The sequence below is a fragment of the Papio anubis genome, chromosome 9 (genome assembly GCF_008728515.1).
Source record: "Papio anubis isolate 15944 chromosome 9, Panubis1.0, whole genome shotgun sequence".
Lineage (NCBI taxonomy): Eukaryota > Metazoa > Chordata > Mammalia > Primates > Cercopithecidae > Papio > Papio anubis.
Genome location: NC_044984.1, coordinates 125662078 through 125682252, shown reverse-complemented (window position 1 = coordinate 125682252; position 20175 = coordinate 125662078). Strand labels below are relative to the sequence as shown.

Sequence of the window (20175 nt, the reverse complement as noted above, 5' to 3'; positions counted from 1 at the left end):
AGGAAAAGATGGACACAGTGAGGTAGGGCTGTGAGACCCGTGGAGACCTCAAAGGCTGGGCGTCAGGATGTGTGTGTCCTCCCTCCCCTGTTACAGGACAGTGTGACCCCACCCCCTGCCTGGCCCCGCCCCTCCTTCCTGGCCCCGCCCATGCCTGACCCAGCCCCCTCCAATCTGGCCCCACCCCTAGGGCCTGACCACACGTCTCCACCTTGGCCCCACCCCTGTGGTTTGACCCCGCCCCTCCATCCTGGCTTCCCCCAGTGCTTGACACTGCTCCATGGTTAGACCATGCCCTTCATCCTGGACCCACCCTCTGTCTGGCTCCTCCCCTCATCCTAGTCCCATCCCCTATCTCCACACCCACGGCTTGGCCATCCATCCTGTCCCTACCCCCTATTTCTAGCCATTTCCTTCTCTGATCCCTCACCTCTACCCTGGCCCTTAAGGTTTAAACACGCCTCTCCACCCTGACCTTGCCCCTGTGGTTTGACCCTGCCTCTCCATCTTGGCCTCATCCCTTTCTCCACACCCATGGCTTGGTGACACCTGTCCATCCTGTCCCCACCCCCTCTCTAGCCATTTCCTTCTCTGATCCCTGGCCTCTACACTGGCCCTGCCCTATGGTTTGACCACACCTCTCCACCCTGACCTCACTCCTGTGGTTTGACCCCACCCATCCTGTCCCTACCCCCTATTTCTAGCCATTTCCTTCTCTGATCCCTCGCGTCCACCCCGGCCCTTATGGTTTAAACACGCCTCTCCACCCTGACCTTGCCCCTGTAGTTTGACTCTGCCCCTCCATCCTGGCCCCACCCCTATAACTTGACCACACCCTGACCCGCTGTGTGCTCAATGTCACAGATGCTTTCAGCCTGCAGCCCCCCTTTGCCCACAGCCCCAGCTCCTCATGAGAAGAGCACTGGCTTCCTCAGCTCAGCATGGGGTCCCCTGCACAGCTGACACAGAGCTGTCTCCAGTGTGGACAAGCCTGCAGGCCGCCCCAGCTCAGGCTCCTAAGCGTTCTGGAGCCCGGAAGCGGAGCCCTCCTTCTATTCTATTCTATTAGGACAGGCGCTCCCTGTGGGGCCAGTGCACTCTCCTGCAGGAAACCCTCCAGCGTGGGATGGAGATGCTGAGACCCTCTGGCCACACCCAGACTCCTCTCCAGGCCACTATCCCTCCGCAGTCATTTAATGAGCGCCTACTGTGTGCGAGGCAGGGCTGGGCAGTCTCTGAGCACAGGGTCCTGTGTCTGGGACGGAGCTGAACTGGACGCCACGCAGTGCTGCAGTGCTGAGTGGGTGGAGGAGGGGCCGAGGCCTGGGGATGTGGGTGGAGGAGGGGCCGAGGCCTGGGGATGTGGGTGGGGACACCCCGCTGGGGAGGGGCTGGGCAGAGAGGGGCAGGGTGAGCAGGACCGGCCAGGACACGGAGGGAGCCTCGCTGGCAGAGGGCACAGGGGTCAGGGCCCGTGGGGAGGCTGCGGTGTCCTGGGATTAATGAGGTCCAGCAGGGCTGGGAGAAGGTTGGGGGAGATGGACCCCAGGCTCAAGGGTCAGTCCCCTGAGGACTGAACTCTGCCCGCTCTTTCTCTTGCCCAATTCTTTCCTAAGAGTCCTGGGGAGTCACATCCTACAAACCACAGAATCTCATGAAATGGGTTTTTCCATTCACCTGTATAATGGGGGTCACCTTCCAGCCTGACTGTGGTGCAGCTCATGGGACAGACAGCAGACCCCTCCTCTTAACCCCAGCACCCCTTCCCCGGACTCCAAGGCTTCAGACAAAGCTTGGCTCTCTCAGCCAACTCAGAGCTAAAGAATCCTGGAAACCCACCGGTGACTGGTAAGCCCCGGCCTCCCGAGGTCCCGCCTTTGCGGGCTGAGCCAGCGCATCCCTTCCCTGCATGGATTCGTGATTGTACCTGCAGGCCCTGTCTCTCTGCAATGCATGAAACCAGCTGTAACCAGCCCCTGGGGCACTCCCAGAAACTCCCCAGCCTGTGTTCTCTGGGCTGTGGGCACGCACACTGGCTCAGAATAAACCTCTTTCAATAGTTTGGTAGAATTTGGTTTTTCTGTCATTAGCTTTCAGGGCGCTGTCTCAGTGCTGAGTGTGAATGAGTGTGTGTGTGTGTGACCTTGCATGGGTGTGAGAGGGAATGTGTGAGCACGTGTGAGTGTGAGCATGTATGTATGTGAGCGTGTGAGTGTTCATGAGTGTGCATGGATGAGACTGTGTGTGTTGTGTGTATATGAGTGGTGCGTGTGTGAGAGAGAGAGAGTGTGTGTCTCCTGCTGACTCGGACACACCATCCCTGCTCTGCCCTGTAAAGTGGGCCTGAGGCTCCCAGGCCATTCTCCCAGGTCCCTGCCCCTGCCCTGGGCCAGGCCACCATCCCAGCTCACTGGGCCAACGGCAAGGGCCCTGCCTCTGCAGGTGCCAGACATGATCCCATCACATGGCAGGGCTGAATTCAACCATGGCTCTTGGAAAGGAACAGAGAGGCCTGCACAGGACTCAGTAGGGACTGAGATGCGGTGGAGATCCTGCCACGCTGGAGGGAGGGAGGGAGGGAGGGCGCTGCCAGAATTCTCATTTCACACCTTTACGTTCATCCTGAGATAGGAACGGAGCCCCTGTTTATGGGGCACAACCACACACCATATGTGGACTCTGTCCTAATGCTGGCACAGAGGGAAAACTGCTTAGTCAAAATTGCCCTTACAAATCACCCCCAAAACACAATGCTCAACGGTTCTCCAAAATATATACAGAACAGATGTAAACACATTCAGGAAGCAGAATACAGACTGAAATGAACAGCGGATAATAAATGGTGTATGTGTTAAATCTAACTTGGCATTCGATTTGATTTATTTTTCTCATTTTGTCTTGCAAAATGCATAGGAATTCCTATAACTCAGGTGTGTATATGTTGAGAATCCAAAGTTGCTGAATCATGGAATGGCCAATCAGAGTCCAGGCTCCCTGAACAGCACTGGGCAGCCTCTACCTCGCAGGTGCGGAGTCTCACGTCAGCAGAACCAGAAAATCAATAACCACACGCCTCGCAGCTCCACAGTGAGGGCCGCTGGGAGCTGAGGGGCCTCCTGGGCCAGGCTCTGCTCTGAGCACCTTCCACGCAGGACTCAGTCAGCCCGGCAGCCCCGTGAGGTGAGCTGGCTGCTGTCTTCATTTTATAGAGGAAGAAACAGAGACATTAAGGAACCTGTCCCAGGTTCTCTTAAAATTACAATTGAGGAAATTACGACAGTGAAAGAAATCAGACCTAACCGACTCCATCTTGCTTGTAATCTTTAAGCTGTCCTCGTTCATTCCTGGGCATAGGCTGAACTAACACAGGGAAGGAATTCAGTTCATGGTTTGACTCTGAAACAAAATCGATCAAGGCCCTTTCCCGAAAAGGCCCCCTTCTTGCCTGGGGATGGGTCTGCTTTTGCAGGACTAACAAATTAGCTACAAGATTAGAAATTATGGTTTAGGGGTCAGGCAGCCTCCGGCTCCAAGAGTCTGAACCTCCCCAAATTGCTCCTGAGAATAACACCATTGTTGTAAAACCTGAGATATTCTGCAGACCCTGCACTGGATGATCAGCTGCCACCATCCAGACCGGTAATCTGGCCTAATCAGTTCTGCCATCGCACCCAGGACCAGCAGACAGCAGGAAAATCTCACTTCAACCCCCTATGATTCCATCTCCAACCTGACCAATCAGCACGCCCCACTTCCCAAGCCTCGACCCACCAAACTATCTTTAAAAACTCTGCTCCCCAAATGCTCAGGGAGACTGATTTGAGTAATAATAGAACTCTGGTCTCCCGCACAGCGGGCTCTGTGTGAATTACGCTTTCTCCATTGCAATTCCCCTGTCTTGATAAATCAGCTCTGTCTAGGCAGTAGGCAAGGTGAACCCCTTGGGTGGTTACACAGGGAACACAGGAGTGACAGGGGAGTGGGGTGGGGCCTGTGAGGTCTGGATTCTTGCTCTGAACTGGCCACACTTGTGTTCAGTCCCCCAGGAGGTCACCTGTGCGTGATTCCTCTCGGTAGCCTCAGTGACACACAACTTGTGAGTGAATGAATGACTGAATGAATGACTGAAAGAACAAACCAACACGTGTGGGTCACTGTCCTCAAGTGATGCTCTTTCAGCCAAGCTCACCCCACCCGATCCGGGTTGTCAGGAGAACATTCTCTGCTCAAAGAATCCTCCCCACTCTGCCAAAGACTCCCTGGGCCCGCGGAAGCCACGCCCAGGAGCCCCTTAATGTTCGACGTGGCTGAGTTTCCCCCGGTCACCAACGCCAGGCCTGCGTGGCCGGGTTCCCTGGGAGCCTGTGGTGCTCTCTGGGGTCACGGAGCAGGGGCACCTGTGCGGCTCTGCCAGGCCTGGCTGCCCCCTGCTTGTGAGGGGCACTGAGCCTGTTCACCGGTCCTGTGGCCCTGTCTGGAGGTGCGATGCAGAGCCAGGTCCTGAAAAGAGATGGGCCCCCTGGGGGACTCTGGACTCTCTTTGTGCCCTTCCTGCCAGGAAAGACCCCAGGACCCGTCAGGTGGCCGACGTCTGCGTTGTCTCTGATTATTTTATCCACGGTCACCTCAAGTCCGCGCTCCTCATCGCAGACACATGGGTGGGGCTCGCTGTGGGGTGGGCTGTGCCCTGGAATTGTGCTGGTGCCGACAGGAGGAAGCCCAGAGCCTCACGGGGTCAGCAGAACCGTCGTCCTGGAAGCTCATGCTGAATGCAGTGCAGTTGGGGACTGGCTGCGCTCATCAGAACCCCCCAAGGTCATGCGGCAAACACGCCCACAGGGTCAGGACACAAGGGGCTGGGTCCACAACACAGTGTTCCGGTGACAGCTCCAGCCCCGCTCTGGCCACGTGTCTCGTAGGTGTGAAACTGTGGGGAACGTTCCCCCACACGTCTGCCCTTCCCTCCCCCTGCTTAGCCCCTGGGCTGACTCCACCTGTGGGGATGCTGCAGCTGGGGGTCTCTGTCCCCATCCCTCCCAGGCCCAGGCCTGTGCTGAGGTCTCAGGGTCCCGGCCAGCAAGTGGCAAGTCCTGGACCCACCCTAAGCCATGGGAGCTGTCTGGTATCAGCCAGTGAGGAAGGGCCCTGACCAGGTGGCCTCATGGTCAGCGTGGGACAGGAACTGGGAGCTGCTGTCAGAGGAAACATCTGAGGTGACCCCAAAGTCCACAGAAAATCAGAGAGGCCAGGGCAGGCTCAGTCCAGCCTCACATGGGCAGAGACCCCAGCCTACCTCTCAACCCCTCTCCACACCCGCCCCGCATATTCTGACACCTGCACCCGGGACGCCCTTCTGCGAATGGCTCCTGAACCTCGGCCTGTGCTGACGACTCAGGGACGCTGGGCTCTGAGTGGTTCTAGCCAGTCCCCTCCACCAGGGGCCCCAAGTCCCTCGGGCTGGGCTGAAGGGGAGCCCATGGCCAGTGAGGCAGGAGGAGCAGCTCTACCCTCAGGAGAAGACTCGCTCCCAAGCAGCCCTGGGCCCATCTTAAGCCATGGTGGGACCAAGGCTGGCAGTACCAGGACCCGAGAGCACTGGGGCAGCCCAGGAAGCCAGGCCTTGGCGGATGGAGAGGCTGCCGCCCCGGGCTCTGCTCAGAGGCTCCTCAGCCTCCCCGGCTGTGTCCAGTGGGCTGACCCTTGGGGTCCAGGCTGTAAGTCCACTGGCCTCTGCCAGGGTTTGGCCAACAGAGGGCAGAGTCAGGAACGGGAGGAAAGAAGGAGGGGGCGCGGGGTGGGCCCCAAGCCCTGAGATTTCTCACTGCGTCCTCCACAGCCCAGTGTCCCCGGGACAGCCCTCTGCGCCCCCACCTCCCGCTGACCTGGGCAGGGCCCTGCATACCCCCTCCCTGCCCCCCAGGGCCATGGCTGTGGCTGTGGCTGCTGTCTGGGTGGCCCTGGGCCCTGCACCTAAACCTGCAGTGAACTCCCCCGTCCTCTCCTGCCTCCCATCAAGTCACCTTCAGCCTCCCGAGGAGATCAGAGCAGTGGTGTCAAGGGGCCTGGGTGGGGTGGGGCTCCCTGTGGGCACCGGCTATTCCAAACCATGGCCCTGGGGCAGCCTCAAAGGACAGGGGAGGATGCAGGGCCACAGGGTGGAGCTTGTCCAGGGCAGGCAGATAAAAGGCCTCTCCCCACTGGTTCTGCCTCATTCCTCCACCTGGGACGGGCACAGCCTCCTTCCCATCCCAACCCAGGCCACCCCTCACTGGAGCCACTCAGGGTCCCCTTCCTCCTGCCTTAATGCTGTTCAACTGCCCTGAAGTATTTGTCCTGGGCTGCGGAGGCCAAAGGCAGAGCCCGACCGGGTGAAATGCAGTTTCCTCCCAGGTCTGGGCATCCCCTGGTCTCTCATTCGAATTCCATTTCATTTCAGAATTCTGGTTTTCAACACACATCAGTCCTCGCCTCGGGGCAGCAGCTCCTCCCAGCACCCAGGTCAGCTGGCCTGGAGGGGGCTCCCGCTGGCAGGGCCCAGCTCTCCCTGCAAAGCCATTTAGGAGGAAGGGGAAACTCCCCCAGAGCCCTGTGGGGAGTGAGGCGTTAACTCTAGCACGGTCCCTGGTCCTGGGGCCACAAGAGCTCAGGAAGGATATTCCTGCCTCTCAGGGCCTGCTCCTAATCTGACTTGTGAGCTGGAGGCCTCAGAACTTGGAAAAAAAGAAACACGTCGTTCATGTAACAGAAATCAGATACGTCTTTCTGAGACAGCTCAGAGCCCAAGTGAAGGTGAAAAGTGAACGTCGGCTTTCTCTTCTTGCTAAAATTTCAAGTTCAGATTTTATGTTCTCAAATAATTTGTCGTGTAGATCAGGTATCTTAGGTCAAAGACGTGCCATGAACGTTCAGACACAGATGACAAATGACTATGAGAGGAACGGCATGTTGTTTCCTTAACAAATCCCAAGCAGCCCTGACACAGGAACCTCTGGGAGCTGGGCTAGGTCATACGAGCAACCAATTAATTAGGCGGTCAGCATCCCTCAGCAGAAGGAAGGAGGTTCCCTGTGCACGCTGGAAAAATAAATCCAAGGGAGCAAGCAGAGTGGGATGAAGGACCGCCTGGAGATGGTCACAGACTAACCCGCCTACGGTATCAACTCAACCCCACCCCAGGAATAAATCAGAGCTGCAGTTGAACCGATCAACAAAAGCAAACACACAGAGCCTCCTGTGCTGCCACAGTTCTCACAGCAACTTTCTCTGGGTGTAGACAGCTGTGTGTGGCTGCCTGGGGAATCCGGGGTCGTGACTTGAGACAGAGGGCAGGACACTCCGGACAGTTCTGGTGTCTAAACGGTGTTGGCCGCCCCTCCTGTGCCGTGCTGGGTCCCAGTGAGGGGAAGACGGAGAGGCAGGACTGTCCAGAGTCCCACCACGCGGCGCTGGGACTATAGGAAGAGGAAGGTCTGAGCAAGTCCCCACCATCCAACCTCTGCTCCCCACACAGGGCTGGAGCACCTGCCTGGGGCCCCCTCCCATTCCCACCCACCTCCTGTCAGAACCCACAGGCTGGGGTGCTCAGAGACCCAGAGCATCCGGGAGGGATGGAAACCTCTCAGGACAGACGTCCAGGAAAACGTCACTTCTCTTAACGGCTCTCCTTTCTGGGGCTTCCTCGATTAGGATAACGAGGCTCCGCAAGCTTCCCTGCCTGCCAAACACAGCAGGTGAAATTTTATATTAGAAACATTCATTTCCTCCCATAGTAGAATTATTTTTAAATTTTACTTTGAAGTGTGGTCTCTGCTTGAAATACAAGCCTAATTAGATCACTGTGTAATGTATTCAAACCATAAGAATGAAAAGTGATTTGAAACCTCTCTCTTGTTCCCACACCCTTTATAATTCAGCAGTAAACAGCACATTTATGGGAGTGGGTGAACAGTTACCGGGTGCCCCACCGGTGCCAGACATGTATCAGGGACCCTGGGGCTCTGCAAGGAGCCAAGAAACCCAGGACATTCAGAAGCTCCTGCTTCAGGGGTGAGCACGGCTGGGGAGGCGGGGACAGGATCCAACACCAGAGAGGAGCTGGGGTCTTGCTGAGCACAGGGATGTCGGGGGAGAGCAGCTGGGGGCTCATCAGAGCAGACAGAAACCTGGGGAGGGGTGTCCAGTCGTGGGTGCTGCGGGCACCAGGGTGTTACCAAAGGCTTCGGTGGAAGCAGCGTTTCCTAAACATCGGCCCACCTGTGTGGCGGGAGGGGTGCAGCGGCCGCAGCCTCAGAACCTGGCTCTCCACGGCCCCCGCATTTGTCTCCGAATTTTCCCAGGCTGCTAAGACTGAAGCTGGGGTGGGAGGGACAGAGAAGGGACCAACCAGGACTCCATTTGTCAGGGACAGAACCATTTCAAGCTGGCTTAAGAATGAAAGGGATGTATTGATTCATGCAACTCAGAGGTGCAAGGGTAGCTACCTTCAGGTGTGGCTGGATTCAGGGGCTCAGGTGATGCAGCCGGGACCTCCCCCAGCCCTCAGCTCTGCCTCCCTCCATGATGGTTCCATGGTCGGTCAGGCTCCCCTTGGCATCTTCATCTGCATCCGACAGAGGTGGGCTCCTCCAAGGCAAAGTAAAGGCTGTTACCAGAGTTGGGGAGGAAGCTGGTGCAGAAACCAGTGCCCCTGGTGGACAGAAGGGTGGAGATTTCCCTGAGATGCAAAAGGAAGACTGAGGGACACAGGCTGCCGTGGCCCAGAATGGTAAAGCCATCGCCGTCTGGTCTGCCTGGCCTGTGGGGACCCTCCTGGGCCTCAGTGCCCCCTCTGCAGCAGAGCCCACCCACCAGGGCCCACTGATCCCCATTCCCAGGGGCGCAGGGCTCCTCTGCTGGAAGAGGGTTCTGGGCCAGTTTGTCTCTGGGGCACTGGGGAGGGCAGGGGCTGCTCCACCCACCCTGCTTCCCCGCAGAGATGCCTGGAGCTCAGCTCAGGTGAGTTTCCGCCTCACGAATGAGGGGTCAGGTTCTCCATGGAGACGGCGCTGGGGATGCTGTGCAGCCGCTGAAACAGAGGCCCAGGAGGGTTATTTTATTGTCGTGAAGAACCGTTTACAAAACACCATGCCGTGAGAAAGTCGGGCTTAAGAATAACCTAGACATGGTGGTTACAATTTTTGTTAACAAAGAAACACATATCACTTGTCTGTATTTGTGCAACTCGGGAAAGCGTTGGCCATGGCTGGGGACATTTTTCTTTTTACTTCTCTACATTCTCTAAATTTCCTGAAATGATGAGTTGTGCTTAGAATAGGAAAATGTCGGGAAAGTTAATTTTAAAAGGAGAAATTGTAGGGCGGACAGTCTCCCTTGGTGGGAGCAGGGCTTCTTCCAAGATGCCGCACCCTGGCTGGGGGCCCTGACCCAGCAGGAGGCCCGAACTTGGGGACTGGGACTGGGGAGGCCTCCCTGGACGAGGCGTCTCCAGACAGGAACAGAACTGAGTGAGGTTCATGAAAGAGTAGTCAGGCGTCTGGAATGCACAGAAAATTAGGCACCGGAAGACACCAGGGAGCAGGAGGGAGGCAGGAGAGCCCAGGAGAGGAGCCTGTACCCGTCCAGCACTGCTCACCCCACATGCTGCCCTTGCCTCCCAGTCCAAGGAAGAGATGAGACTTTCATGCTGGCCTCCCAGGTGCAGAAGCCTCAGGTGGGGGCTGCTTCCTGCCCCCACTGAGTGCAAACGCTGGGCCTGCACTGCCCATGCCTGCACCCCCAACGTGTCCAGTTGCTCCCCAGTTCTTTTACTTTCTACACTTTAAAAACAGGGATATCATTCACATACCACATAATTGCACCAACTGCCCAAGTTAGTAGTTTCTAGTACATTCCTAAGGTTATGCAACAGTCATATTTTCATCACCCCACCCCCCAAAAATTGCATGTATTCCTGTCTCCATTCCCCAGCCCCTGGCAACCACCAGCTGTTTTCTGTGTCTATGGCTTGGCAGTTTCTGGGCACCTTATAGGATTGGAATCGTACGGGTGTGGCCTCTGTGTCTGGCTTCTTCCACTTAACGAAATGTTCTCATGGTTCATCCACTATGTAGCCTGTGTCGGTGCTTCATTCCCTCCTATGGCTAAATAACGTTACATCGTAGAGATGGACCACATTTTCTAATCCGTTCATCTGTCGATGGACATTTGTGTTATTTCCACCTTTAGCTATTATGAATACTGTTGCCATGGCCATTTGTGTATATTTGTGTAAACATACCTTTCATTTCTCTTCAGTGTCTATCTAGGAGTAGAATAGCAGAGTCGTGGGATAATTCTATGAGGATATCCCTAACTTTTTGGGGATAATTCTAACTTTTTGAGGAACTGCCCAAGTATTTTCTCTATTGGCATCACCATTTTACATTCCCACCAAGAATGAATAAAGGATCCAGTTCCTCCATATCCTCACCAATACGTATTTTTTATTATTTTATTTTGCTTTTTTTTTTAATTACAGGCATCCCAGTGGGTATGAAGTGGTATCTCATTGCGGTGGTTTTGATTGAATTTCCCTGATGCTTAATGATGTGAATTTTTTCATGTGCTTATTGGCCATTTGTGTATCTTCTTTGGACAAATGTCTATTCAAATACTTTGCCCATTTTAAAATTTATTTTTCATTCTACTATTGAGTTCTAAGAATTCTTCATATATCCTGCATACCAGATACTTCTCAGATATTCTCTGGGTTGCCTTTTCACTTTCTTAATAGCATTCCTTGATGTATATATGTTTTAATTTTGACGAAGTCCAATTTATGTTTTTTCCCCTTAGTTTTTTTTTTTTTAATATCAAATCTAAAAAACAGTTGCCTAATCCAAGGTCATAAAGATTTGTACTTCTGTGTTTTTTTAAGGGTTTTATATTTTTAGCTATTATTTCTAGGTCTTTAATTCATTTTGAGTTAATTTTTCACACATAATGTGAGAGGAAGATCCAAGTTCATTCTTCTGTGGACTATTCAGTTTGTAGCTTTGCAGTAAGTTTTGAACTTGAGAGTGTGAGTCCTCCAGTTTTGTTCTTTTTTCAAAGTTGTTTTGGCTATTCTAGGTCCCTTGCATGTCCACATGAATTTTATTTTTTTACTCGTATAAATTTATGCAATTTATAAATTTATGGGGTAAACTATAAATTGGGGTACAAGTGTGATTTTGTTGCATGCATAGATTGCATAATGGTCAAGTCAGGGCTTTTACAGAATTAGAATCAGCTTATTCATTTCTACAAAAGAGACAGTTGGGGTTTTCTAGTGATTGCATTAAATCTGTATCAATTTGGGGCATACTGCCATCCTAACAGTATTCAGTCTCCCAATACACGAGCATGGGATGTCTTTCCATTTATTAGTTCTTTAATTTTTCAACAATGTTTCATAGTTTTCAGTATACAAATATTTCGTCTTTAAATTTATTCCTAAGTGTTTTATTCCTTTTGATGCTATTATAGATGGCACTTATTTCTTAATTTCCATTGTAGTTTTTTCATTGATAGTGTTTAGCAGCGCAGCTGAGATTGTGTATTGATCTTGTATTCCGCATCCTTGCTAAACTAATTTATTAGTTCTAATAGTTTGTGTGTGTGTGTAAGCGTTTTCTATAGATAAGATCATATCCCCAGCAAATAGAGATAATTTTACTTCTTCCTTTCCAACTCAGATGCCTTTTATCTCATGTCCTTACCTAAGTGCCATAGCTGGAACTTCTAGTACAATATTGAATGAAAATGGTGAGCACAGACATCCTTACCTTATTCCTCATCTTATGGGAAAATAGTTCCATCTTCCATTCTGAAGCATGATGTCAGCTATAGGCTTTTCATAGATGCCCTTTAGCTGGTTGAGGAAGTTCCCTTCCATTCCTAATTGGTCGAATACTTTTATTATGAAAAAGTGTTGGATTTGTCAAATGCAACTATTTTTTTCCACATCTATTGAGATAATCACATAGTTTTAGTTCTTTGCTCTATTAACATACTGTTATATTGATAGATTTTCTTATGTTGAATCAACACGGCATTCCAGGGGGAAAAAATCTTATTTGGTAATAATTTTTAATTTTTATTTTTGTATGTTCCTGAGTTTAGAATAGTACCTTGTTGAGGAGTTTTGTGTCTATATTCTCAAGGCCATTGAACTATAGTTTCCTTTTTTGTAATACTTTTGTCTGGTTTTAGTGTCAGGGTAATAACTGGCCTCAGATAATGAGTTAGGAAGTATTCCATACTCACATATTTTAGGAGGGTTTTTGAAGGATTGGTGTTTCTTCTTTGAACACTTGGAGAATTTCTCAATGAAACCATCTAGTCCTGTAATTTACTTTGTAGAAATTGTTATTATTATTTATGAACTCAATGTCTTTACTTATTATAGGTCTATTCAAGTTTTCTCTTTCTTCTTGGGTCAGCTTTGGAAACATGCAACTTTCTAGGCGTTGTTCCTTTCATTTAGGTTTTCTAATTTGTTGGTGTACATGGTATTTGTATTTACTTATAATCATTTTTTTTTTTTTTTTTTTTGAGATGGAGTCTTGCTCTGTCCACCCAGGCTGGAGTGCAATGGCACAATCTTGGCTCACTGAAACCTCTGCCTCCCAGGTTCAAGCGATTCTTCTGCCTCAGCCTCCTGAGTAGCTGGGATTACAGGCACCCAGCATCATGCCTGGATAAATTTTATATTTTTGTAGAGATGGGGTTTCACCATGTTGGCCAGCCTGGTCTTGAACTCCTGACTCAGATATCTGCTCACCTTGGCCTCCCAAAGTGCTGGGATTACAGGGGAGGGTCACTGCACCCAGCCATATTTCCTTACAATCTTTTATTCTTCATAAGCTTGGTAGTAGTGCTCTTCTTTCATTTCTAATTTTAATCATTTGAGTCTTCTCTCTTTTCTCATGGGTCAACATAGCTAAAGTTTTGTCGATTTTCTTGATTCTTCCAAATGAGTAGAATTCCACTAATCTCTGCTGTAATCTGTATTCACTTTTTTCTTCTTCCTTTGGACTTAGTGTGCTCTTCTTTTCCCAGTTTCCTAAGGTGGAAAGTTAGGTTAATGACTTGAGATATTTCTTCTTGTCTAATCTAGATGTATGTGGCTATAATAAATTTCCCTGTGACACAGCATCCCATAAATTCTGGTATATTATGCTTTTGTTTTTATCCATCTCAAAGTATTTTCTAACTTCCCTTATGATTTTTTTCTTGACCCATTTTATTGTTCAGAAATATGTTGTCTAATTTTCACATATAGACCAATTTACCAAGTTTTCTTCCATTACAGATTTCTAATTTCACTCCAGTGTTGTTGGATAACTTACTTGGTATAATTTCATTCTTTAAAATTTCCTGAGACTTATTTTATCACTGGAATAGGATGTATTCCTTGTACCATATGAACATGGAGAGAACGTGTTTCCTGCTGTTGTTGGGTGAAATGTTCTGCCCATGGCCTGCCCCAGATGAGAGCCACTGGGTTATCAGGAACAAAGGGCTCATCCGTAATTAGTCAGTTTGCTGGCTGCTGCAGATACTGGTTCAGTGATGGTGCCAGAGACACTAGGGGAGGAGCAGGCTTCCTGCTGAGAGCTGTGCTGGAGCTGCCCCTTGTCAACAGTTAGAATAACAATGGCTTTCAGCATGCAAACACTGCAGCTGTGGGCCCAAGCAAAGGCAGGCAAGTCCCTCCCCACAGTGCCATTCTGATATAACCACCTTCCAACCCTCCCGTGAAGCACCCTGCACACGAATTGGGAGCGGGGCGTCCACACCAGCCATGGGGTGTCCTCTGCACAGCTGTGCCTCTCAGCTCCACTGCCCCCTTCCTGCTTTGGAGTTATTTGCTTTGGAAGAAATTGCATTTTAAAAATAAAACAAAGAGCATTTGCAGTGAGAATGGGCTGCAGTAGGGTGAGCACTGATGGGAACTGAAGTCCACAAGCTGGCAGGTGGGGCCCTCGTCCCCCGGGGACATGGCACAGGGAAGCAGGAGAGGTGCCCAGGCCTTGTGGGCCTGAGGCTTATATGACTGGGAGGGTGTTCCTGGGGCAGACACTACAAACTCACATAGACAGAGTTGCAAGGGACCCTCTCACACTCTGTGGAGGCCCACGTGACACGGCAGGGACAGGAACTGCAAGCAGCTCCACTGCAGGGGCACCTGCCCCACTTGGGGCCATGCAGGGAAGATGCAGCCCGGCCATGCAGCAGCCCCCAGCCACTCCTCCTCACATGCCCACCGCAACTATCGCTTAAGGAAGAGGTCTCCCGACCACAGTCACCAGGCCACACGCTCCCTCCGATGGCTCCCTTCCTTCCTGGGTCAAAGCCTGACACTCCCTGGCTCCTGCCCCCACCCCTGCCTCAACATCTGTGCCCAGCCCCACTGCTCCATCTGCTCCTTAAACCCCCAAGCACCTTACCTGGATGTCATCGTGGTGGGGAAGGCTAGCGGGGAGCCTTAGAGGACACGACTTTTAAGCAGAATCCTTAAGAAAGAGTGGAATGTGGCCAGGTGGAAATCCGAAGGGAAGTGTCCAGCAAAGGCAGGCCTGAGTCCCAGGATCCCCGATGGTTAGGAGCTTGGTTGGCTGAAGACAGGTGTGGGCAGCTCCTGGTGAGGCAGGAGAGGTAGGCAGGGCCAGGCAGTCAGGGCCTGTTAGGACGAGAACTCACCCAGCCTGAGGAGACTCTGAGGAAACGTGTGATGCAGACAGACTTAAAACTGTAAGAGGCCCCATGGCTGCTCTGGACAGGGAGGGTTGGTGGGACAAGGACAGGTGGAAGTGCCACGGAGGCTGTTCATGGGGGTTCAGGAGAGTGATGAGGGTGGGCTGGCACCGAGGGGCTCCTCCAAGGGAGGATTATGAGAAATTCCCTTGGGGCCAAAGGGGCTAGACATGTGGTTATGGGGAGGGTGGCCCAGAGACTCCCTCCTGAACAGTCACCAAGGTCCAGCTCCCTTGTGCATGGCGGAACCCAGGCCTGTGGGCAGCTGTTCCACCCCATGGGGTGGGGGCACAGGACAGGGAGGAAGCACTTTGGGGACCCCTCAGAGCCCCGGTTCAGTGAACCTCAGGAGCCCGTGCAACCCACAGCCTGTTTCGGAAATGGCAGTATCCACTCGGGGGCCCAGTGGACAGCGGAGGGGGGCCGGGCTTTTCTCTGGGACCTTCCTTGTCATCCGCAGCTGAGACCCCAGCCCAGCTCACTCCTGTGTCTTCCCGTCCTAATCTCTGATGTGAGTTCAGCAGGACTCACCCGACAGCCGGTGCTCTCAGATCCCTGCCCGTTTCCGACCAAAAGAGCCTTCAGGACAGCTTGGCAGTGCCAGGAGTTGGGGGGCTCATGGGGACCACAAGGTCTGGAGATGAGAGGGCAGGGGAGTGTGTACGTGTGTCTGTGCATGTGTGTCTGTGTATGTGTGTGTGTGCATATGTATGTGTATATATGTGTGTGTATGTGTGTGTGTGTGTCCTTCCTGGAGCTTCTTAGTATAACTGCGAATGCCCCCAAGAGCAACCCACATGCCTGTCCTGGCCTGTGGCCCCGATGCCCTCCCATCCATGCCCTGCCCTTCCTGATCTGTTGTGAATTTGTAGAGCTGGGCTTCCCACACCCCTGGTCAGCTAGCCTCAGGCTGGGCTCAGGCAGTGAGAGGCCCTGGTGGGCGACAGGGGGAGGGGAGGAGCCAGGCTATTCCCCATCCTTCTCTGCCTCAAGCACCTCGGGCAGCTACCTGTCTTCCCTGCGGCTCCGTGTCTCAGGGGTCCTGCGTGATTAGAGTGTGGACTCCATGGCTTACTACAGAGAAAAGTCATGTAGCAAGACCAGCAGGGGAGAAAGACCCAGAGGAGTCTGGACTGGCCAGGTGCAGGCTAGAGCTCCCCCTCGGGGAGGGTGCATCACACCAAACACGCGGCTTGCTCCAGCAGTGAAGTCAGCAGCACATCCAGAGTGTTGCTTCTCAGGGAGGCTGCGTAGGTCTCTGAGTGCGGGGCTTCTACAGAGGGCTGGTCACATAGGCACCCTCTACCTGTGCAGCCACTGTGGTGACAGAACTCGGGCGTGCCCTGATCACACTGCCGAGTCCAGGCAGCTGGTAGGGCAGGGCTTAGTTCCCTGAGTGCACAAATGACCTGGTCAACCAGTCACGCAGGAAACGTCCCAAAAGCCAAGTTCTCGGATGCTGGCTGGGGATCACCCGGATGCTGGCTGGGGATCATGGCTGCACACGGGCCTCTGTGAACACACGTGAGAATCAGGCAGCCGCCGGCCTGCTGTGTACGTCATTCCTGCACACCGAGGCTGCCGTGGGTCCAGCTTCCCCAGAGACCCCAGCCCTGGGCTCTGCCAGCACCACCCACCCCGCTCCATCCCAGGGACAGAGCCGCCACCTTCCTTCCTGGCCTCTGAGTTGCCTCCCAGCTCCTGTCTGACTTCTCAGCTCTCCCGTCCCCTCCGTCCAATCCTTGCCTCAATCTCCTGTGTGGTAAATACATGAGTTCTCCAGTGAGGCCTTGACTGCTGCATCCTCGGATTAATTTAAGGATTAAGGACAGAGGCCAAAGAAGCCTGCATGGACCTGGGTATCAGACGCAGAAGTAATGGAGCATTAGTCACCACGTTCTCAGTCAGCGAGGTCAGGTGCACGTCCAGACCTGATGGACACTCCTTCACAGGGACCTCTTGTGCGCAAACAGAACTCCATGGAGAGCAGCTTGGGGGCAAGGACAGGCTTCTCTAAAGCAGGGTGAGGCACCACGGTCACTGAGGATGCACGGTCCTCTCCTTGCCGTGGAAGCAGAGAACGGGAATGTGCAGCCATAGTGAATGTGCAACCAACCCCAGGCCAACTCAGTCCCCTTAAGTTGCTGAGCAGCGGAGCCCCGACTGCCTCCAGCCAGATTCTCCACCCACAGCCCCAGTATTTGGGTCTTGGAGCGGTGCTGACGGCCAAGATGGGGAGGGCGTAGCAGGAAGCTAGACGTGGAGCAGGCATTTCCCAGCCTGGCAGAGCCACAGAGAGACCCCCGGTCCTCGCCGCCGCCACCAAGAGCAAAGTCAGAGCAGGACACGGTGGGTGGGGGTGGGGTTCCCAGGGTCCTGACCCTGAGGCAGCAGGACCCCAGGCCCAGCCAGGACCCCACCTCCCGCCCCATGCAGGCTCCTCCTTTCTCCAGACGTCCCTCAGCAAGGAAGAGTGGACCCAGTCCGGTGGGAGCTATTTGGTCCAGACTCCCTAGCACCTACGCGGCTGGACCCTAAGGATTCCCACGCAGTTCCAGAGGGACCAAACACATGCCCAGGTCCTCCAGAAGGTGACTTGAAGATAAGAGTCCTAAATGAATGCAGAGCAGTTTCAACACAGGAGTTCACACACATGCTCCCAACTGTTCAACTGTTTCTAAATGTTAGGGAAAATCCCAACCTTTGTTTCTGAAAAACACCAGAGTGTGTTAGAGTCTTTTATGGTTCGTGATTTTGAAACACTCAAAGACAAATTGCCAGTTTGCCGTGTGTATTTCACATCTACCTTCTGTTTATTTAATTTCTTGGCTTCTTTAACTTGAAGCTTCCCACCAGGGCTACAAACCTCTTTTTTACTATCGAACAGTGTGACTACCCAGGCTGCTGAAGGCACCCCTTGTCATCCATCTAGAAATTACCTTCTCTGCATGTTGCCTGGAAGCGTGAAGGGTTCACCATTGTAAATTATAGTTCAAATTACAAAACAGGGCCCCTATTGATTTCAGGTTCTACGTGTATAATTATGGTGCTTTTGCTAAGGACATAATGAAGAGAGGTGATCGTGTCATTCAAATGTGCTGTTTTTTATACCCCGAAGAAGCCGCCTATGTGTAGTCATGACCATCCTGGGTGTGGTGTCAGAGTGGGCTCTCCCTGGAGGACCCTGAGGCCACCCTACAGGGAAGAGGCGGGGGGGTTGCCGTGGCGAAATATTTCCTAATCACAGGCTGCCCTGCTTAGTCCTGGGAACGAGACACTTTCAGAGTTAACGCCACGAATACTGTTCTTCCGCTCCGTAATGTTAGGACCAAACAAACCCTTGTTAATCTAATTGTCTGAATTATCCAGTTGAGATTCCGGGCAGTCTTGTTCTGTTTAATGACTGACAATTAGGCTGCAGTGGCGTTCACTGGTGCTGGATCGCCCGGCCTGGGGCCTCTCCCGTGGCTTCCGCCCTGCCCCTCTCCCCCCGCGGATCCGGCTCTGGGACCCACCTGCTGACGAAGGGAGCGTGGGAACACGCCAGCCTCTGCCCAGGGAGGTCCCAGGACTGACACCGACACGGAATCTCCTCGCCTTCCACGGGTTCCTCGGGTCCCCAAATCCAAACTCACGCCGGGAAGCCCCTCAACGCACTTCCGCCCTGGCCCGGGCTGCACAAATCCCAGGTGCTGCTGAGCTGGAAACACGCTCTTCAATGAGGTTCATCTTCCGCGCCAATGACACCTTCACAGGGGAGGCATTCCGTGATGCGCCCCAGGCTCAGCACCTCGTGAGCAGCTGTGGGTCTGAGCCCTGCACAGAAGCTGGCGGGGGCTCTGGGGGTTTTGTTCACCCACACTGAAGGGCCCCGAGCACCTTCTCACCCACCCACCCACGGGGGTGTCATGAGTCCAGCCACAGGCCTGCCTGGGACTCCCAACAGTTTCAGAAGGAAATGAAATTTGAGGAGATTCAAAGCAGTGATGGTGGGCGTATTCCCCATTTCCTCCTTTTTTAACACAATTAAAATGTAATTATCCTCCCTTACAAGAACTCCCAGCCACTTGAAGGCCTGTCAGCCCAGCTGCGCTGTGACGGTCACATATTCTTGTTTGCCTGTGCCTTTTTACTGTTTTCACAGAAGGAAGCCGAGTTTCAGCTAGTTCCATTTCACCATCAAAGGCAGGGCATGAGGAGGGGCGGGGAGAGAAATGTGGATGCAAAGGGGCGCCTGCCGCCTGTGTTCTCACAAAGCCACAGTGTGTGGACCTGCTCCCCTGCCCCCCAGCGCCAGCCTGGCCTGGGTAGGTGACCACAGTTTGGAGGAGGGGATGGGGACAGGAGGGGATGGGGACAGGAGGGGATGGGGACAGGAGGGGATGGGGACAAGGGAAAGCGGGGTGGGGAGCTGACCCGGGGTGGGGTCCTGACAATTCCCTGATTAACTGGCCTGCAGATAGACAGGGCAGGTCTCCATGGAGAAATATACATGGCTTATTTAATTAATCCTGAAAAGTAACTCCCCCAAGCCTTGCCCCAAACCGGAGTCCCCCTTCTAATGATGAGAATAGATCATTAAATCAGATTTCACGAAGGCTGCCCAGATTTTTCTTACTGAATTTCATGAAGGTGTTACTTTCAGGACTCTGCCCCGGTGCCCATGGTTCAGGGACATCCTCCGAGCACTGGTTCCTGCTGCAGCACGGAAGGGCCCGGGGATGCCGTCGATGGGATTTCTGCTCCCAGACAGGCTGCCCCATCCACCGGTGCCCTCCTTGTGCCCCCACCCACCCCTGCTTCTCCCCTGCCCTCTCCATTCATCAGCGTGAACTGAGGACTCCACTCTTAATATTTAGCCAAGTCAGGCATTTTAAAATGCCATTCTCCTGGGAGGATATCATTATTAAAAAGGGAATTAATTTATTCTGAAGCCAAATATAAACCCTCAGTCATCCACGGACTGCTCTTGGATGACTCGTCTCCTGGTATCTTTTCCACCAGGACGAGTGAATGAGGCGAACCTAAGTGTGGGTGCACAGAGTGTCACCATATTCTAGAACTCGAGTTGTGTTTGGATCTGTTTTTCTCTGCTTTTCTGATTGACTTTTCCTTGCTCTCAGCTGTGCCAGGCAGAGCTAATGTCCATGCATTTCACAAACACAGGACAATTCAGAAGCTGTTCTTGCTAGGGGATGTGCCCGGAGAGGAAGATGCCAGCCAGGAAACAAAGCCAAGTTTTAAAAGCCTCCTATTTGTTTAACTGCATAAGTAATGCACATTCATTACTCATAAAGGCAGGAAGGGGAAGGGGTCAGAAAATACTGACAGGCAAAGAAAGTAAACCCTATAAATTTGTATTATCAGACAAATCACTGTGAACAATTAGGATTGAAT

The 20175-nt window shown here is 52.7% G+C and overlaps 1 long non-coding RNA gene across 2 annotated transcripts; it reads right to left on the bottom strand.

Annotated features, from left to right (window-relative positions):
- Nucleotides 1-2228: 2228 nt before the first annotated feature.
- LOC116268957 lies at nucleotides 2229-19559 on the bottom strand. Of its 2 annotated transcripts, XR_004176257.1 has the most exons (4): nucleotides 14472-19559; nucleotides 8958-9064; nucleotides 8481-8686; nucleotides 2229-7714 (listed from the first exon to the last, which is right to left on the bottom strand). It is a non-coding gene; the product is annotated as an uncharacterized LOC116268957 (long non-coding RNA). The 2 variants fall into 2 exon arrangements; XR_004176256.1 differs by having other exon boundaries at nucleotides 8481-9064.
- Nucleotides 19560-20175: the final 616 nt, after the last annotated feature.